This window comes from Thermobia domestica, chromosome 12 (genome assembly GCF_964235325.1).
Source record: "Thermobia domestica chromosome 12, izTheDome1.hap1.1, whole genome shotgun sequence".
Classification (NCBI taxonomy): domain Eukaryota; kingdom Metazoa; phylum Arthropoda; class Insecta; order Zygentoma; family Lepismatidae; genus Thermobia; species Thermobia domestica.
In genome coordinates this window covers 97900345-97922891 of record NC_137465.1, presented here as the reverse complement: position 1 = coordinate 97922891, position 22547 = coordinate 97900345, and positions in this window count along the sequence as shown.

The following is a 22547-nucleotide window of genomic DNA, read 5'->3' as shown; positions in this document are numbered from 1 at the left end:
GCTTCTCAGCTGCGGCAAGTGACCTGCCAATAAATACAGAATACCTATGATGATGATGATTCTACTGAAAAGTATCTGTAATTCAGCAAGAAAATAATTATATATGCTAATTCAAATTAATCGTAATTTTACCCATGACAAACACTTTACCATTTTATATTGTAAAGGTGAGATCCACCTTATTGTAACAGAGCGGTGCCTGAGCGTTTGACCGTAGAAATTCAAACTCCCTTTAGAGATAATTTCACAACATTGTTTAATTGCAAGTGTAAACTCTTTAGTGAGTGGACAGGAGGACGTGGATCATGGGTTAAAGTTGATTACGGTGGGTTTTGATGGGTAGTGGGTCAGAGTGCGTCACGTTAGGTCGTGGGGCATATTGGGTCACGGTTTGTGGAAGTGGGTCATGGTGGATGGTGGTCCCCAGTGGGTCATGGTAACGATGGGTGGTGGGTTAATGTGTTGTGGGTCAATATTTCATTGACCTACATCATCTGAACAGTGATCAGAAATAACGAATTGAAGCAAGCATCATTCCTTCTGATCAGTGTTCAGACATTTTCTCCTTTATATATTTTCCTTGGACCAACGTAAACATGATAGTCTAAACTAATACTTGAAGGCTTTGAAGGTGCTTGAGATTCCGCCACCACGTTTTCAAGCTTGACGTATTATAAGAAAAGTAACAACGCACTGTAGTGCCTTTCTTTGCTAAACAAACGCATATTTATTTAAATGCGTAACCGCGGTCTCAATTAATGCGGATAATCAACATTATTGCATTTGCTGTCACTGCTGGAAGTAAGCTTTCTTTATAGATTAATTGGTATTTTAGGCTTCAAGACATTTAGTTGCCTCCTGATGTGACACTCGTCAATGAGCACGTAAGGCTGTAATGAAAAATGAGACTGAATTAAGTTGTTCATTACGATGCAATAGCCTGAAAGAGAAAAAAAGTACATTTTGTTGCGGAGGATGATAGGTAAATATAAAAGTTCGTAGTAAAGCTATACGTATGAGGGTAAAACTTTTAAGGGGATGACAATAGTTTCAAGAAGCAAAGAAATATGAAGTTTGTTTACAGGGTGTCCAAAACGTCCCATATCATAGATGAGAGCACATTTGTTCAATGTGTCCTCTGTTGAATTCTACCCATGTTTTGAAGCGGAATGGTAAAGGATGAAAATACGGAAGGGGGACAATTTGGACAAATTGCTTCTCTTATATATACTTTGTTTTCATTCAAAGATGAGTCCCGTCGCGAATCTATACGCTGCATTGCAACAGAGATTAACCGTCCTGCAAGAGAGCGTAGTACATCGAACTCAATGTAAGCCTCGGGCTCCATGACGATCAATACAGTTTGCCTGAAATCTAGTGTTCAAGTAGTTTAGTATGAGCAAGACGTAGTGTGCTAGGGCACCAACTTGCATGAACCATGCTTTTTTATATGTTCTAATAACAAAGTGCAATATTCTTATCCATGTTCAAGAAATGACCAGACAATAGTACTTTGTATTCACGATCGTTGGGAAGGAAAAGTCGCAGCTTAAATGGATGTAGTTTTCCTTTGGGATATCGTAAATGACTGAGCGTCTTGTTTTATCCTCCTGTCCTCCCTTCGTTTTCAAATACCGTATTTACGCAATCCTAAAACGCATATTTTTAATTATTTTTCAGCCCCAAAATCGAGGTGTGTCTTACATTCGAGTTTGCAAGTTTAGACCTACATTTTGCACTGTCAGTAAGACCCAATTTACAGTAGAAAACGATTGAGTTTTGCCGGAGATAGCTAATCTTATTAGTCATGATTCTGTGAAAAATGTGTACTAGGAATACCCACATTTTCCGAAAAATGGGAGATTGTTTTATCCGGAAATTGGAAACTGAAAATGGAAGACGAAAAATTTTCATTGTGTTTTCATATATTTATTTATCTTTTACATTCTTAAAAGTCAATGTCGAGTAGTTTTGCTTTTTCGTCTCATATTTGAGGGCATTTTAGACTCGCGTAAATAAGGTATCTAAAAATGCCCTGCAACCCTCTTTAATTGAAACCTACGCTTGAAACTGCTAAACTTTTATTCTTATGAACTTTTAGTTGAGATGCATATTCAAGAATTTTTCCGATGGCCACGGACTTTCACCCCAACGAAACTATGTTGGGAACTTCGGAAACACGTAATATATACAGAAGTGAACATAATGTTTAAAATTGTAAAAATTTTGTTCTTGCACATTTTACCGCAAATTCAGTTTTACCAATTTCTTGTATATTACAGCACTTTTGAACTATTCTGTAGATATATAAATGAAAGTCTACGCTTTACTTTTACATAACAGGAAATTACGTTTTAATTTTAAAAAAAACGCTATTCAGTTTACCTCAGTTGCATATTCACCCATTTAAAGAAAAGTAAACATTTTATTTTAAAAGAGTTGAACACTGTTTGAAACTGGAAGAAATGTTTTCATACCTCAGGTATTATTTCCTTTAACCCATTTCAGGAATTTTGCAGAAATTTTAAAGTAACATGTAAACAGGGTGTATCAAATCACTCGTCCCAGGTTTTTTTTCGGCTCGCAGTGCACGTATACACTTCAAACAACAAATGGTGATGCTTTCATATTTGGTCCTTCAACTAAGTCAAACTAGCTTCAGGTATTCTTATTATGATAATGCCATTAAGCGATTAGCTAACTCCTTCACATGGCGTTTGATACATAGATTTGGTGTCACAAATACTTCTCTGCAACACAGACTGTCACAGCGAAAGCAAGGAATGAAATTACCTGTTGCACGTAAGTTAGGAGTTGCGAAAATACTTTCTCCGATATGTATGGAAAAGAGCTGAAATGCCATGTGAAACAGTTAGTTGATCGTCTAATGTCATTACGACGGTAAGAATATCTGAAACTAGTTTCACTTAGCTGAAGAACTAAATATCAATGACAGGTTCAACAAAGATAAACAGAGTGTTGTGAAAGGTTTTTATACGAGTTTAAGAAGTGACATCCCAATTTATTTGTTAGAACACCTGTGTCTACAAGTATATTGAAATCTTTGAGTTTTATTTCCCACGCTTATGCCTGCTAGGTTAATGGAGACGGCAATGATGAGAAATGAATTAAATGGTGGAATCAAGAAATTGGGAGAAAACGGAAGGACCTGGAAGAAACCCACACACACGGTGTTTGTCCACCTCAAAGGTAACTTGGCGCAGCTGTGATCGAACCAAGAACTCTATGCAGCAGGGGTGAACGCTCTACCACTCAGCCACCGCGGCCCGTAAGTATATCGTGAACAACAACTCTCAATAAGAAACAAATTGCAAAGTTCTATACATATTAGTGCACACTGATGAAGAAATGTTCTTTTCCACCATCACGAATACTGAACGCTCATGAGATTGGTGTATCGTGTGTTCATGTTAATCCCAAAGTCATATGTGAAAAACGGAAACGAGTTCTGGGCAAGTTGACGTCGGGCTAGGGTTGCCAGACGTCCCGGTTTTTAATGAAAGAATTAACTGTCCCAAAAAAGGCTTTCAGGACGCCTGTTTTCGCTCTTCAGATTGAAAAAATCAGCCTACAAGAACTAGTATGTCCCACCTGGAAACGGAAGGTAGTATTTTTGACTCAAATGATGACGCAACAAAGAAACAAGTATCTCTTCAATCATAAATGGGAGAGTGTATCGTAATTGGCGCAACATTTAGGGCCTGTTAAACACAAAAGCTCGGAATTCGGAATAAGGGACACCAGGCAGCTCTCCTGTTACCTCTCCACATTTTTTATACATCCTTTGTTGGGCTTCATTTGTGCTAACTGTATATAAAAAGAATGAACTGGGAAATTGTAAGTAGCTAATAATCTGGAAAAGACAGGTATAATCGATTCTTACCAAATGAGTAGGAACTATGATCTTATTGGCTATATAGCATGAGATTGGTGTCCCGGTTTTTCGCTTACAAAATCTGGCAATCCTACGTCGGGCGAGAGAGGTCGGAATATAACATTGATATTCTGCGTGAGTGCTACTGGTCAGTTTGTATTACCCATCTTTATAGTCGTATTTCCGCGCCAGAGAATGAATGAGGGACTGCTAGTTGATGCTCCACCTGAGAGTATTACTGTAGCACAAAGTACTGATTGCATAACGAGTAATACTTTTTTTTAACTTCGTTGCAACACTTTGTGAAATTCTGTCGTCCTTCCCTTCTCATTCCAGTTCAGCTAATTGTTGATGGACATGGCAGCCATAAAGAATTCAAGTGATTAAATCTGCGAGAGATCACAAGATTCACTGCTCAGTACTCCTCCACACATCACTCACAAAACTCAACTCACTGATAGGTGTTTTATGAAACCATTTCAAGACGCATACAGTGATGCTTGTTCACTGTGGATGCGCAAGAATGCTGGAGTAAAGACATCCGAATACGATGTAGTGCATCTTGTTTCAGACGCATCCCAAAAGGTATGTCACATGGACATAGCTCTCAACCGATTTGCAATCACCAAAACATATTCACTGAACCCTCAGATATTCACATACACTATCTCTTCGCAAAAGTCCACGAGTATCTGATCGGCACTTTGTGTGCAAAGGATTGGGCACGTCCATGCTCACCACAACAAACGTCTGCAGTTCAGGATCCATGTTCAGGATAAACGGTCTCCCGACATTCTTGATGCAGTCAATATGGTTCCCAGAATGTCAACAGGACGATTAGCTAGGAATGCTGCTATGAACCACGTAATGATTTGGAGGATTCTACGCAATAACGCGTTAAATCCTTATCATGTTCGTCTGCACCAAAAACTCAGAGAACAAGATTTTCATAATCATCTGGAGTTTTGTCAATGGGTGAGCACCAGAAACCCATGTTTCAGCAGAACATTCTGTGCTCGGATGAGGCGACCTTCAAGATTAATGTTTCACTCGTGCCCTTTAGTAACCGGGACCTTTTTACTCGGGGCTGTTTTGACCCTGACACTTTTGACGCATAACTCTATTCTCGCGGATACATTTTGACCCCGGACCTTTTGACGCGGTGGCGTATGACACGGGTCAATTTGCTACTTGGCCTTTCTGTAGCGAATACCTTTTCACTTGGGTCCTTTTGAAGCGGGTCTGCTTTAACTCGTGCCCTTTCGGCGCTGAGACATGCTGACCTGGATCCTTTAGTCTCGGAACCGTTTTGACTCCGGCCCGTTTGAGACTGGGACATTTTGATCTTGACCGTTTTGACGCGGGACCTTTTTGACTCGGGTCCTTTTAACGAGGAGCCGTTATGACAAGTGCCGTTTTGTCGCGGAAACTTTTTGACCTTGGATTCTTTTGTCGCGAGGCAGTTTTGTCTCCTGCCACTTTGATGCAGGGACATTTTGATGCCGGGGCGTTCTGACTTGGGCTCTTATGTCGCCGGGTCTTCAATCCGGCTCCTTTGACCCAGGTAATTTTTACCCAGGTATTTTTGTCGCGGGACTCTTTTGTCAGGTAAAACCTTTTGACCCGAGCCCCTTTGACGCAGTACTGTTTTGACTCGGGCCTTTTGTAGCGATGCCCTTTTAACCCGTACCCTTTTCAGGCGAGTCCTTTTGACCCATGCTCATTTGACGCAGGGCCCTTTGGTCGCGGAAAATTTTTTACCAGTGCCCTTTTGACGCTGAGCCGTTTTGATTCGATCACTTTTGTCGCGGAGTTCTTTTGTCTCAGGGAAATTTTCACCCGGGTCCTTTAAAAAATAGTTCCTTTTGACTTGGTCCATTTTGTCGCGGTGCCGTTTCGACCAGTGGCCTTTTCAGACGGCGTCTTTTTGGTCCGGGCTCTTTTGAAATAGAGCCCTTTGTCGCGGAGACATTTTGACTCGGGCTATTTTGACAAGGGGCAATTTTTACACGGGGCCGTTTTGACTCGGGCCCTTTAGTCGCGGAGACCTTTTGTCCCGGGGCTCTTTTGTCGCGAATACCTTTAAACCTGGATTCTTTTGACACGAGGATGTTTTAAGTCAGGCCCTTTTGCTGCCGGACCGTTTTGACTTGGGGCTTTTGTCTCGGAGACCTTTTGACCTGGGCCGTTTTGACTCCGTACCTTTTCATGCAGGGCCATTTTCACTCAGGTCATTTCGTGACGGGACACTTTTGCCCCGGGTCCTTTCCACACACTACCCTTGAGACTCGAGGGCCGTTTCTGTCGGACCCTTCAACCGGGACTGTTTTGACTCGGGCCTTTCTGTCCTTGCCCTTTTGTCTGGCCCTTCTGGCATATAACCATATATATATATATATATATATATAGGAGCAATTGAAATGGCTTGGGAATGATTAAGTGGATGATTTAGGGCACAGTAAAATTATTTACAACTCTGGTCATATGTCTTTTCTTCTCTTCCTTCTAAATCATGTCTGCAGATGAATATTCTGACTAATAGGCTACAGCTGCGGTTTTAAAAATAAGACGATATACGCTATCAATGATAAATGTTATGAGTATTAACTTAATATATATAGGGCAATATAACGAAAAAACTCTATATCGGTGTTTGCCCCCCCCCCCGTTGGAGGAATCTTGCTTAATTACAGTATTATATTGTGCTTTACACAGAATAAATACTTCTGTGTATTATTTTATAATAATAATCTTATTTACATTTATTACGGCCCTTGCTTTACGACAGCGAAACATATTGACGCTCAGCGTAATATATTTCCATTCTCAAGTAAGGGCAGTGAAATGGATGAAGTAATTCACGTACGCACTTAGGAAAAAGTGTCCTGCGAACATATCGTAGTTAATTCCTGAAGAGTAAAGAGCGCTTGTAGCAGTTGTTGGAAGTTATTAATATAATATATGAGAATATAAAAAAAAAAAACTGATAATACGAATCTTTTCAGAGATGACAGTGTAGTGATGCTTCAAATCTGTGCCTTTACTCCCTATACCTACGTTATTTTCCTAGTCAAAATAAAAACTTTTCAGAATTCATCACAATTTTTATGCAACCATCCCTTCCTTGTAGTACTGCGTGGTCACATACCTGTCATGGCGATGTAAAAGCACTTTTGGCGACGAGGATATATACCTCACGCAGGCACGGCACTTGCTTTCAGACACAATATTACTGGGCACTATGCCAATAGGTGCTCAAATTGATATCCCTCCTGCTGGTGGCACAAACGGATACAGCGTAGCACTACCACGCTCATATCGGTGTGTCCGGGAGGTTATTGCTCTACGCAAGTTCCGAATATTTTCCTGCAGCTGTTCCACGGTTCTGGATCTATTCCGATACAAAACGGACTTTAGATACACCCACAAGTAAAAGTCTAATGGCGTAAGGTCAGGTGATGTTGGCGGCTATTCCGCGGAACCCCTTGTCCAGTTCGTCGCCTAGGAAGAACCTCGTTGAGCCACTATCGCACTGTGCGCCCGTAAATTGGCGGTTCTCCATCGTGCTTGAAATATAGTACACACTGCGATACCAAACGCATTTCATCCAGATACGGCTGTAATATGGTGTGCAGGATGATGTAGATACTGGTCTGATGTTAACCTATCGGGCAAAAACACGGGACCTAATATGACGTTGCCGTGTATTCCACACCACACATTCACTCGTGGATCGGCTTAATTGTGCCCTTCAACAATTATGAGGGGGTTCTCGCGAGACCAATACACAGCGTTTGTGTGTGTTCACTGTGCCGTTGAAGTAGAAAGTGCCCTGTGAATAGAATGTCAGCCTCTAGCATAGGATGTTGAGTTCGTGTCCCTTGAAAACACTCACAGAACACTGTTCATCTGTCTGTGTCATTCCTATGTAACGCTTGTACTAAATGTATCTTGTAAGGATGATACCGTTCACGTGATAAAATTCTGGAGACCGACTTCTGAGAATTGGACGCCTCTTGTACAATCTTCCGTGTTGGTCTTTCAGGGATAATTGCCACCTTTGCAAGCACATCAATAGCCATGACTTAGCATGTTGCAGTTCGTGGTCGTCCACTACGGGGCCTGTTCGCCACGCTACCTGTGGCTTTAAAGCGTGCCATGAGTATCGAAATGAGTTGGTGGGACGGTACTGCCTGATTTCGATGACCTCTTTGAAACTCTGCTGCTTCTTCTCGTTGACTCATTCCAGCTACACGAAGGAGCACCATTTCAGATTTTTCTCGCATTGCTTTCTAGCATTTTCATACATTTCACGTCCTCAAAACACACGTGTAACATGTGAAATCGATAACACAGAAGTAGTCTCAATTCATCTAGTGGGGTCGCATTAGACACCCCACGAACAAACACCCGTATGCCACAGGTAGCTCCGATTGCTATGTACTAATTCCACCCTGCACTCTGGTGAGGACGATCAAATTCACTCAGACAAATTATCTGTGTTCGTACAGGTTGCGACCTTGCCAACTTCGTTCAAGTGTATCACAGACCACCAGTTAATTGCATTTGCTGACCCGTTGTTTCTTCTTGAGTAAGCACTGCTCTGACAGAGTTTAGTGTGTGGAGTCAATAGCAGCAACGCATAAACCAATGGCTAGACCCAAATCACAATTTACATAATCATGCTACTACTACTACTCTACTACTACTACCCCTGCTGCTACGAATAACAATAATAATAATGATAATAATAACCATATAGAAAAGAAATATACACAAGCAAACACCAGTGATAAACAATTACAAGGACACAATGAATAGCACAGTCCAGTCATCCCGACTGTGGTTTTTCATGGTTTCCTTCAGTTCTACCAGGCGAATGCCGGGATACTAGCATCTCTACACTGCCCAGGGTTTGCTACCTTTCCCACTCCTCATCTTACCTAACAGGGCCGCTGTGACCTCGACGTTTGCGGCGAGTACCTTTCCCTTAGCCTTTTTCTTCCCCACATACCTAAATCAATAAATCATGGGTGGGACCCGGCCATAGAAACAGGCGACTTCAGTCGGGATATTGGCTTCCGCACGCTTACCTCAAATAGTAAACCTGTCAGAAAACGACACGACTTATTTTCATTTGTTTACCTTCCTCGTATACCTCTTCTCTCCTACCCCTACCCCAATTGTGGTGCTGACGCCACTGTCGTGGGCCCTGCAAATAGTTCTGCTCTTTGTTCTTCAATTCGTTCCCCTTTCTGTTCTCCTTGGACCAAGGTATTTCACGCTCCAGATTATTTCATTCCATCTCGTCCTCCACTGCCGTGGCAACGTTGCATTTTTCTTTCTTATTGGGTGCTATACCAGGGTCGATCTTGAACGGTTGGTCCGATTACGAAAATTCCAGCATTTTAGATTGACAACCCACACTTGGCAATCAAAATGCTCTCTTATCATTTTTTCATACCTTCAATAGTTACCAACTTGGCCTATGGCAAGCGACTTTTGACTCGCTCGGATATATAGAGAGATACAAGGTGTCCCAGACAATATGTTACATAATTTGTGGGTGGATTGGTTGTACCAAACTGATTAAGTTTTCGCAATACCATTTGCGCGATTGCGGTGTCGTTTTCGAGATACAAGACTATCCATTGTGAGGCACTATTCACATTCGAAAAGAGTAAATTCAATACAAATCTCAGGCACAATAGTTATAATATATTGCAGCAAGGTACTGTGTATACAAATCGTGTAATGAATATGTGAACCGTCAGTGACGCAAAGGTGAGAATATTGCAAACCGTAATAACTTTATATTGTGAAGAACATCACACTCTCAGGTTATTGCGTGGCCATAATGTCCTCGGGTATTGCTGAAAAAAATATATTATGACAATAATTTGTGCTGCTATAGAGATAACAACGACATCACGACATTGCACTTTTTCATGAGTTTCAAAACATGTCGTACTGATCAGTTTCAAAGGTTTATATTTAGAATCATTAAAGCAGCACCAAAAGACAAGAAACGAGTACTAAACTGTTTGAAAAGCAAGAGAAACATTCGGACATGCTTGGCTGTCGGATGCCTTCTGCGTTCATTTGTGGATGTGATGTCACTTTTGAAGAATGGCAGAAAGAACAGCGGGAAACGTTGTAGCTCTCCTTGTTTTTTCCTATGTAGAATTGCGAATATTGCAGTTGGTCTTCAATAATTTAAGGAATTAGAAGGTGACACTGAGAAACGTTTGATCTGAATAATAATTACCATAATAATAAAACTGATAATAATAATAATAACAGGCAAAAAAATAAGAAGACAAAGAAGAGGAGAAGGAAAGGAAAAAAAGGAGTAAATTTAGTTTACAATGTGTATGACGAGAATTGGTACCATCTGAAGGCTTTCAGGCCTTCGACTCCAGTTTGCATCCGCTTATGTGAATGAAGAATGGAGAGAGATGCGAATGAATTCTGCACAAGCAGGATTGATTTTTCCATTTAAGGGACGTTTTCGAGGTTAGTGTCTCTCCTCTATTCCACTATTTCTCGCTTCCGAGTACATAGTTGTGCAAAAACAAAGGTAGGCTTGTGACAACAGTTCACTTTTAACAGTGCCTCAGAACCAGCACTGTTTGTGTTATACAGACGGCACGTGCAAGTTTCGAATGGCACATCTCTACACAAATAATGAGTACACTGATATGCTTCACATGTATGAAGAAGCCAGGTGAAACGAAAGACAGGCAAGGAAACTGTGTCAGGAGCGTTTTTCAAATAGGCGACAACCTACACACACTATATTTGCAAGGCTTGAAACGTGTTACCATGAAACAGGTCGCTTGTAAGCTACTAACCAGGCACAAAGTTATCATAAAATAAGTATCGCTGTTCAGTGAACTCTGGAGACGTAACAACTTGATAGAATGCAACCAAACCTGGTAGGAGTATATTTGGAAACATGCAGAAGCGATTGGTGTAGAAAATCAAATTAGTTCCGATTTTCGCCACTAGAGGTAATTGTGGCGCTGTGCAACACTAAATAAATACAGCTTGTAAGAAAACCGACACTAGTGATGGTAAATGATAAGAAAACTGTAATTGACTCTCCTGTGAGTCTCGTGGCATTGACTACCAACGCTATTAATACCCTGAGGTCAGTGGTCGATTTACGGTATGAGCGGGCTTTTGAGCTGAAGCATCCTTTTACAATTCTTGGATATCTTACGAAAACGAAGTTAAATGTTAGACTTGCCTGTGATCATAAACTGCAGGGTCCCTCCAAAGTTACAGGAAAAGGTTACAGGATATGGCCTCCAGAGGCTATTGTTTCTGTTCAGTGTTATATACGGTAAGTGTTTTATGGAAGACAAATGATATTATTGATATTCAATGAAAAAATGCCGTAATTATGCTCCCCGAGCGAAGCATGGCATTGATTTGTACTGCTATTAGTAACCCCGTGGTGTAGTGTCTTTGACGTGAAGGTCCCTGGACAAGAAAATCCATGATGACTGGTACCGTATGAGATGATGATGACGTTCTAAGGACGGGTCCTACAGGATAAGATGGTATCCGACTTACGTGTTTTCACTGTAAATCGAACCCGGGACTCTGTGATCACAAGGCAAAGAGTGTGGGAAGAAAAAAGCCAACATTGGATTACCATCAGCTAACATGTGGCACATAGTGGCGCTCAAATCCGTAACCCATGCAGGCGTGAGGAAGCACCTGAAGCGTCACTAGTGTCTTTTTTCTTCTACGCTGCACTTAATTGGCGTTGTACAGCGCCACAATTACCTCTGGTGGCGAAAATTGGGACTAGTTTTCTTTTCTACACCAATCGCTTCTGAATATTTCCAAATATACTACTATCAGGTTTGGTTGCATTCAATCGAGTGGTTACGTCTCCAGAGTTCTCTGAACAGCGATACTTACTTTATGATAACCTGGTACACGGGGTTTGCAGGAGAGTTCGCAACGTTAGATTTGAGGAACTAGTGTTCTTTGAAGACAATCCTTCCACCAACACCTGCGCTATCGCATATGCACTGAACGTTGACCGTATGACACTGTGACGCGTTCTTTACGAAAAGCATATTCATTCTTTTCACCTTAAGAGGGTTCAGAATTTCAAAACACCAGATTGAGGTGCACGTGAACAATTCTATCGATGGTTTCTTGACAGATTAGGTTAAGATCCACACTTAACACGCTTCCATTTATTTAGTGATGAAACTCTCTTTGAAAACTTGTTATTGATATTCCACGTTTGAAACGCCATGGATGTGACAGATAATTTAGATCCAAAATTTTTGCAATTTCATTATTATAATTTGTTTCAATTTATTTCTGCTACAGCATAGATTTCAGCACTTATTTTCAATAATAATATTTCCTTCTTGAAGTTAATACACGTTTCTAAAGTGGACTGTTATGTCATTAGTGGGCTTAGAGTGCAATATTTTATCAAAGACCTTATTGATTTGTAATACTCAGTCCCACGGAAAGCTAGGCCCAGTAAGGTTGCAAACTACCATGTAATCACGTATAGGTAATCAGATTCCTTAATTCAGTGCCTTTGTGCAGGACTGCAGGGAGGATCTAAAGTTGGCCGCCAACCTAGACCAATCAGCCTATGAGAGTACCATGTAGCCCCATTTCTTAAGGTAGAATTTGTATATTGTTTTTTTATTATTATTTTTTGCAAAAAAAGTTTAAATATCGTGTTGCGAAAATAGTGGAAAATATATAGTATGTGTTCTTAAGACATATCAGTTAAAATTTTACAACAATTTTTTTTATCTAAATTACATTGCTGAAATGGTAAAGTGCAACAGTGGATATAGTAGTAGTTTGATCTTTGAATTATAAGACTACAGTGAACTGGTCTAATTGATCTGTTTTAAGTCAATGTATACGTGATATAGCGTCGCTTACTCAGTTAGATAATGGAATAGTAAGTCTATCGTCAACATAGAGATACTAGATTTGTTGTGTGATAATTGGTAATCTGAAATGGATATTAATTTGTTGAAAGCACTTTCCTAAGGATCCCCTTGGAACATAACGCCAGCTTCGTCAATCCGTGCATGCCAATTGACAGTCACGTGAGTACGATGACAAAGTAATACCAAATACAAGAGCACATAAAATATTTGATTTATGGAAGTGCGACCATTCAACATTATTACATATATTACCTATTTTTTCTTCGTCTTACTCTTCTAAAGATTCACTAGTAGAAGTTTCATTCATACGTTTCGCTCCCGGTGCCCTTCCACTTTTCATGTCCTAATACGTTTGCAGGGCCCTGAAATATGTAAAATTTAAGAATCAGTGACACCAGAAGGAAGTAGTAGAACAAGCGCCCACTCCGGTGACGACGCCTCACCCTGGCAGACATAATGTATTATAATATAGGTAAAGTAATATAAAATTAGGCTTGTTATATACAAAAATTTGCTGTTTTTTAAAATATTTTTGCCTCCATCTTTCCCTTACCTATGAAATTAAAACTGGCGTCATCACTACTAAGCATATTTCAGTGAGTCCCTATATCATTTTCTACCGAATTTAAAATACTGAATATTTTACAGGTTAGAAATAATTACTGATTCAATCAATCGATGCAACTTAGCTCACTATTGTTGACTGCTTAGATCTTGTAGAAATGATCTTGAAACTCCTGCTAAATCGTAATGTGAAATATGCTAATATGAAGGTTGATCAATGAATATCCTTACATATGTCTAGATCTTATCAAATATGAATCGAGATTACCTTGCTACTCTGTAACGCACTATCCTACCACTACATTTTTACCATCTGGCTATGAACCTCTTTACTTAGCCAAAGTAGAATTACTTCCCCGTCCCACTATCAATAAAAAATTGTCTGAACTATTTGTTGCCCAGATACGACTAATAATGCAAAAAGACTCACGAATCAAATCTAGTTCATACCCCTAGCACTTTTTACAATCACCTTTCAACAGTAGTTCAAAACCTTTTGAAGACTACGACCCCCACTTTGCGAGTCCCATACAACTTTTCTTCCTTACAAATAATAGTAACAATAATACAATGTATTAATAACTACCTTAACGGTAACCCATTGGACCAACTGTCAGTTACCCCTGGGAAATAAAATGAAATTTCAGTTTCAGCGTCTCCACTATTACACGCTTTACATTAAGGGATATGATGATTAAGGAAAGTGAATGAGACTTAAAAAATTGGCAGATTGAGAATGTGGAAGGAAACAGGAGTACCTCGAGCGAACCCAAACACACAATCATGTCAACCACAAACTTAATTGACCGGAAATCGATCCTGGAAGCCTATGTACTGTACCATCCAGAAGTGGCCCTTACTGTACAAGTGGTACAGCCGTCAGACGTCCATTTAGACGCCCCCCACCTTCTTCAAATTGTTCGAAAATGGTGTCAATCGTTAGTGCATCGTTTGTGCAGTAATGTTCAACACAAATCTTCGTTTGTGCAACAATGAACAATGAGCTATAGTAAGTTGCAACGTATGAAACCAGGCAATCGAAAAGATTCCTCATTGTTTCACTTCCTACAGGGAACTACACTCTTCTGGCGACGTCGTCGGATCTCACTCCCGCACATTCACACGTGAGACTTCTCAGAGTAAACATCCTGGAGCCTGCTTCACTTGTGTCGCTTAACGTTAACCCATGTTAAAATGAGAAAAATGTCAATATCATCCTAATCGCTATGCAACTTAAAGGAATTATATCAGCGTTTCCCAACCTTTTTCAACTTGCGGCACACTACTAGTGTTACTTGGATTCTCGCGGCACACTTTTGTAAATATAAAACACAGTGGTATTTTTCTGTGATTATTGATCTCTTTCTTACAGAGAAGAAAGCTCTATCACTGTTTTTTTTTTTTTTACCATGGTAAATCATTAGCCTTATTTTTCATTCTAATTTAAAAATAGAAAACAACTGCAATAAAATATTGGACTCAGGTTTTTAAAAATACACTTTCTTTTTAAAAACTGTATCCAACCTTTTACTAAGAACGAAGATCACTAAATAACGAACGAACAAACAAATCTCTTTTACTTTTAAAACACAAATGTAGGTAATTTGTCGAAAGGATTGAATGATATTTTAAATTTTCAAGTTACGAAATAGTCTGCAATAATAAAGAAGCAATAATGGTCATAACAATGATAACCATTTTTTTCTCAACATTAGAAATATACAGAACAGTAACCTGGTATGAAACGTAAAATTGTAGATTCATAGTAGAGGTTCATAGTAATGTGAAATACAAATATACATTTTTCCCTACGTTTTGCAATTTGAATACTATAAAATTAACAATTTTGTTTCGATTCCTCGCGGCACACCAGCGGCCCATTCAGGCACACTGGTTGGGAAACGCTGAATTATATTATGTAATAGAAAAGAAAAATACTATACAAAATGTATTTTGCTGTATTTTGATTATAGTTAAATTTTACTGTATTGCGGGCGGCACTTTCTGTTCGTACATTTCTTCGGTCTATGTCCAGTTACACGATTTTTATCAATATAAAACAGATTTTAATTCATGCCATTTCGTATTAAGGAAGATAAGACATGAAATGACAATTCAGCTACATTAGTCCCGAAGGTTCTTTTGGTATTTGAAAGGAATGGTTCTTCTATAATTTTGCACAGAGGAAAAAAGGTAGAAATAAAAAATATGGTTATTAAACTAAATTTTAGTAGATGTAAGGGCGATTTTGTTTTCAGACTCGCTTCTCAAACATGATTCCTACTAAGATATTGTTCAGGCTTTCTCCCTGAATGTAGTGTACTTGAATACTTTGATATATGACAATTGCAATTTAGGTTTCTTAGCTCTGTGTGGGACGTTGGTCAGCTCCAGAGGTGGAAGCGAGGGGGCAGAGCCCCCCTGAAAGTATAATTAAAAGGAGCAGTGCTACTAATAGAAATCGTGGCTTTCCTAGGGATTCTCTCGTTTCCATCCACTTCCTTCCCTTCACCAATTCTTTCATCACTGGGTTAGTTATTTTAACTTAAAATATTAAAATGTACGTATATTAGAAAAATGGTGATTATATAACAAGTGAAAAAGGAGATTTCATTATATAGTCTAAACCAGCACTTACCTTAAAATGATTCCAATGGTTCTACTCCTAAATCATCATATTCTTCATTTTCCTCAGTGCCAGACTCACTATTAAGATCAATAATTAACGAGCTATGCATTTCTTCTATTAGACAATCAACGTCCCACATATTGCTCTCTACTTGCTGCATATGACTTGTACAATTCTTCCAATCTTCCTGAGTCACTAACGCAATACCTTCGTCCATTAGTACACGCACACCTTTCAGATTAAAAGTTTTATTTTCATTCGCAATGTGATTTTTTACTTTACTCCAAATAAATTCGATGGGGTTTAATTCACAATGTTGTGGAGGCAATCGCAACACTTCATGACCGGCAGATTTAGCTAGTTCATCTAATTTATAAATATTTTCATAATTTGTTGGATGCTGCTGCACAATTTCATAACGTTAAAACTTTAACATGTCCTTATCCCACGAAATTCTCTTCGATGCCAACCAGCATTGAATTTCTTTCTTGCTATTGCTCTTCATGGGCAGTTTTTCATTTCTTTCGCTGTGGTAGCTCGCATTATCGAGTACAATCAATGAATGTAGCGGGATGTTGGGAAGCAGTTTCTCAGTGAAGTACTTTTCGTAAACTCTACTGTCCATTTCACCGTGATAATCTGTATTTCTTTTATCTTTTTTTTCCGTGAAAAATCAGTTGAGCATTGGGAACGAAACCGTTTTCAGAACCGGCATGTACCAAAATAAGTAGTTCTCCTTTCTGTATTGGAGCTTTCACTCCTGTAGAAAGTCCTTCTCGTTTAGATTGATCAGTTGATTTTATGCGAGTGTCAGTCCATGCCTTAGATTTTGTATGGCCTTTGTTGGTCCAGGTTTCATCAGTATAGAGTGCTTCGGGTACAGATGCCTATAGGAGAGAGATGCCTATAGCCTATGCCTATACCTATGCCTATACAGATGCCTATAGCTAGTTTTGCTATAACTTCGTCGTAACAATAACATATGGCACGAGCTTGCGCAGGCTGTTAGCGGAGGTCAAGAGAAAGGAAGAAGCGTCGTCAGTAACGTCGATGAGTATGTTATCCACTTGTTTCACGGTAAAGTGTAGAAATTATCAATAAATTTACACATTTTTTTTTTTTTTTTTTTTGTGAATAAGTCGTATTATCTGCATGAGTTTGTAATACAATTAATAATGATGCAAAACACGTAGTTGCTGTATAGAAAGGATTACAGTGCTAAAGTGCACGTGAGTCTCAGCATACCTTGTGGCAGTTTTGGTGCGAAAATTCAGCTGGCATCTTTCCCCGATGTTTGGGTTAGTTGCTACATCAATGTCGGGTAAAGATGCATGTGTACATTTTTTCGGATAAAGATGCAAGTTTAATTCTAGCTCGAGTAGTCACGAAGTTCTAGCTTCGCGATTAATATCAAGAAAGCTGAAAATGAAAATATACAGAACTGTTATTCTCCCGGTATTATTTTAAAGTTCGGAAATGGCGAAGGTTTGATATAGCGGCTATGAGTTCCATAAGAGTTAGTTATTAGTAAAACCCTTCGTAAAGAATGCACATACACTTGTATACATATTCCATAACACATCGTATGATCATTGTGTATTTATATTTTTCCAGGTTGTGGTGGTCATGAATATTTAAAATTGCTCTTTGCCTGCATATAGAAACTACAAAATACAGGATTTGCTCCAACTGGACGAGAGATACGAGCAACTAGCATACAACTTCGCTGAACGTTATGGTGTGAAGCATAAATTTAAAAAAGAGAATTTAATGGTTGGATACGATTAGTTGTAGTCTTCATGAAATTTCCTACGTTAGTAAGAAGAATGTTTCAGAATTTGTCTAGCGATCGAGCAGAAACTATGAATCGTGAGAAAGTTGGAAATTATTTTAAACTTCTTTTAGAAATCTGTGAGAAACGTGAGTTACTCGACAGAGCAGGTAGTATTTTTAATTGTGATGAAATAGGAATGCAATTAAATTCTTGCTCAGAAACTGTAGTAGCAGCAAAAGGTTCTAAACAAGTTAGTGTGCTTTCGTCAGAAGACAAAGTTGAAAATATTTCACTGATTGCTTGTTCCAATGCAGAAGGCAATTTTCTGCCAATGTTATGTATTTTGAGAAGGAAAAATAAGAGGTCCAAGTGGGAAGATGCTCTTTCTAACGGTTCTAGAGTAGTTATGAATCAAAAACATGCCTATATAAATTCTGAAATCTTTATGAATTGGTTGCAAAAAACACTTTCTGCCACGCAAACCCCAGGAAAAGTCTTACTCATTCTGAATGGTCACTCTTCTTAGTGTACTAATCCTGATATGCAACGGAAAATGATATTTTCATGCTTTGCCTCCCCAGTCACTGCACTAATTATTTGCAGCCATTACATAAGAGCTTCTTTCGTCCATTGAGGCGTTGTTCCTACAGAGCTGTATCACAATGTCAGCGAACACATCCACATAGAAAACTATCCAGGCCACTATTTCCTATCTTGCATCGTCAAGCCTGGGATGCAGCTGCAACGCACAGGAACGGTACTTCAGATTTCCGCACGATCCTAATATCATCCCTGATGAAGCTTTTGCTATTTCAGATTTTAGTGTTGCTTCAACTAACGAATGAAATTCTGCTTCTCCTTCTCCATCAGACGACAGCACCTTCCTCGAGATTCTGCTAGTCTTAGCTGCTCAAATGACTTTTCTCAATCTTCTATTTCTGCATATTCCGTTAATATTGTACGTTCATCCTCCCTCCCTCAGAAAACACCTTTTGAAGACATATCTCCAAGTGAACCAGTAGATCGCGAAGAAACCCCAACTGGTAGGAGAGGGAAACCAAAAAGAGCAGCACATATTTTAAATGCCATTGAACATACACTCTCAAAACGCACTAAAGATAAGCAGCAAGTAAACGTTGAAGTAGCAACAATGTCCTCTTTCAGTTATGGAGGAAGTTCTGGTTGCAAATTGAAGATACTTACTAAGAGATCAGCTGCTAAAAAGGGATATGTCTAGATAACAGAAAGGATGATGTGTCCTCCAATGACCATTGCTGTATATGCGGTCGATGTTATTACGATCCAAAACGTGCAAACGTGGCATGGATCAGATTTACGATCTGTAACATGGGGTTGCACGAAAATTGTGCAATATTTCCTGATACATGTGTCGCATGCCACAACTGAGTTCAAATGTTATAAATATAAGTATTGATATAGTAGGAAACGCCGTTTTGATCATACTTTTTTCCCATGACTAGTGGATTTAAGTTTGTTTGAGTTGTACGTATTTTTCGGTATTTTATACTAACTATTAGGTAAACATGAAGACTCAATACTGCATTAGAATGTAGCTAATACTTATTCTAAGGATATAAACTAATCCTATAAAAACATATTATCTTTGGAGTCCCTACAAAATACTGCTTTTATTTTAATTTATGAAGTTTCCTTTTGTATGAGAAGTACAATGTTTCCAAACTAACTATATTTATATTTCTATGAATTTCTTTACGCTACATATAACTGTGTTGGGTCATGACAAGCTTATTGTATGTATTTGTACTGAAATAAAAGCATTAACGTACTTCTTTGCTAATTGTAACTACAATTTTATTACCGTGGAATCTATTCCTGAAGCACTAGGATCTGTACCCGACATATCGGGGTAAGATGGTAAATTTCATTTGTCATTTCCTCAGGGTACCATAGAACTTCAACATGTGATATTTACAGCAATTGTGCTTTAACCCTGTCGCTATTCATTGCTGTACAATTTGCCTTTTATCACCGCATTATCAAGAGATACAGTCCTCAAAATGAAAACAGTATGGCGTCTTCCCCCGTTCAACTATACACAATTGATCTGCCTTGTTCTCTAGTTTTCCTGATAAGACGCAAATATTTATGACTACTTGAAATGATGTCCTCTCTATCAATAACTAGAGAACTTCTTTGCCGTCTCATATAGGCAAATCCCATTTCTTTCATAATACGGCGCAAAGTCCACTTTGAACATTGAGGCACTTCGTCGTATTCCTCAGAACGCGCAAAATCTTGTCGGTAGTTGGAAGTTATTCCTCTTCAAGAACGCATGGACAAGTCTTCGAATTTTGTCGCGGAAAAAATCATCATAAATATACATCCTTGCAGGGACGTAGTCAGGGAGAGTCTGGGGGGTCCGGACCCCCCTTCGAAACCAGAAATGAAAAAATTAAGGAAGAATGAAACAAAATGAAATGAGAAAAAGAAGGACTAGCGTTAAGAATAAACTACAGGAAGCTTTTGGTTACTCCTTTTTATGAGGTGCATTTCGCCAGCCCCCCCCCCTTGGAGTTTCGAAAAAAACCTATGCCAATCGTCTGTGCTACATTTGTGCCAGAATGTACCGCAAAAATTTTCGTTTGTACCACTTCCGGTACGAAGTTAAAAGGGTTTTAAAGTGGGGGGCTGCAGAAACGACAGCCTCCAAACTTGGAATTTCGAAACAAAACCTATGGCAATCGTTTGTGCTACGTTTGTGCCGGAATGTACCGTAAACATTTTCGTTTGTACCACTTCCGGTACGAAGTTATAAGGGTTTTAAAGTGGGGGGCTGGAGAAACGGCAGCCTCCAAACTTGGAATTTCGAAACAAAAACTATGGCATTCGTTTTTGCTACGTTTGTGCCGGAATGTACCGTAAACATTTTCGTTTGTACCACTTCCGGTACGAAGTTATAAGGGTTTTAAAGTGGGGGGCTGGAGAAACGGCAGCCTCAAAACTTGGAATTTCGAAACAAAAACTATGGCATTCGTTTTTGCTACGTTTGTGCCGGAATGTACCGTAAACATTTTCGTTTGTACCACTTCCGGTACGAAGTTATAAGGGTTTTAAAGTGGGGGGCTGGAGAAACGGCAGCCTCAAAACTTGTAATTTCGAAACAAAAACTATGGCATTCGTTTTTGCTACGTTTGTGCCGGAATGTACCGTAAACATTTTCGTTTGTACCACTTCCGGTACGAAGTTAAAAGGGTTTCAAAGTGGGGGGCTGGAGAAACGGCAGCCTCAAAACATGGAATTTCGAAACAGAAACTATGGCATTCTCTTTTGCTACGTTTGTGCCGGAATGTACCGCAAAAATTTTCGTTTGTACCACTTCCGGTACGAAGTTATAAGGGTTTTAAAGTGGGAGGGCTGGAGAAGCGGCAGCCTCCAAACTTGGAATTTCGAAACAAATCCTATGGCAATCGTTTGTGCTACGTTTGTGCCGGAATGTACCGCAAAAATTTTCGTTTGTACCACTTCCGGTACGAAGTTATAAGGGTTTTAATGTGGGGGGGCTGGAGAAAGGGCAGCCTTCAAACTTGGAATTTCGAAACAAAACCTATGGTAATCGTTTGTGCTACGTTTGTGCCGGAATGTACCGCAAAAATTTTCGTTTGTACCACTTCCGGTACGAAGTTATAAATGTCTTAAAGTGGGGGGCTGGGGAAACGCCAGCCCCCTACCTAGAAATTTGCAAACAAAACCTATGCCAATCGTTTGTGCTACGTTTGTGCCGGAATGTACCGCAAAAATTTTCGTTTGTACCACTTCCGGTACGAAGTTATAAGGGTTTAAAGTGGGGGGGGCTGGAGAAAGGGCAGCCTTCAAACTTGGAATTTCGAAACAAAACCTATGGTAATCGTTTGTGCTACGTTTGTGCCGGAATGTACCGAAACAAAAATTTGTACCACTTCCGGTACGAAGTTATAAGGGTTTCAAAGTGGGGGGCTGGACAAACGGAAGCCTCCAACCTTGGAATTTCGAAACAAAAGCTATGCCAATCGTTTGTGCTACGTTTGTGCCGGAATGTACCGTAAACATTTTCGTTTGTACCACTTCCGGTACAAAGTTATAAGGGTTTTAAAGTGGAGGGACTGGAGAAACGGCAGCCTCCAAACTTGGAATTTCGAAACAAAATCTATGGCAATCGTTTGTGCTACGTTTGTGCCGGAATGTACCGCAAAAATTTTCGTTTGTACCACTTCCGGTACGAAGTTATAAGGGTTTCAAAGTGGAAGGGGGCTGGAGAAAAGGCAGCCTTCAAAATTGGAATTTCGAAACAAAACCTATGGTAATCGTTTGTGCTAAGTTTGTGCCGGAATGTACCGAAAAAATTTTTGTTTGTACCACTTCCGGTACGAAGTTAAAAGGGTTTTAAAGTGGAGGGGCTGGACAAACGGAAGCCTCCAACCTTGGAATTTGGAAACAAAAGCTTTGCCAATTGTTTGTGCTACGTTTTTGCCGAAATGTACCGCAAAATTTTTCGTTTGTACCACTTCCGGTACGAAGTTATAAGGGTTTTAAAGTGGGGGGCTGGAGAAACGGCTGCCTCCAACTTGGAATTTCGAAACAAAACCTATGCCAATCGTTTGTGCTACGTTTGTGCCGGAATGTACCGTAAACATTTTCGTTTGTACCACTTCCGGTACGAAGTTATAAGGGTTTCAAAGTGGGGGGCTGGAGAAATGGCAGCCTCCAACCTTGGAATTT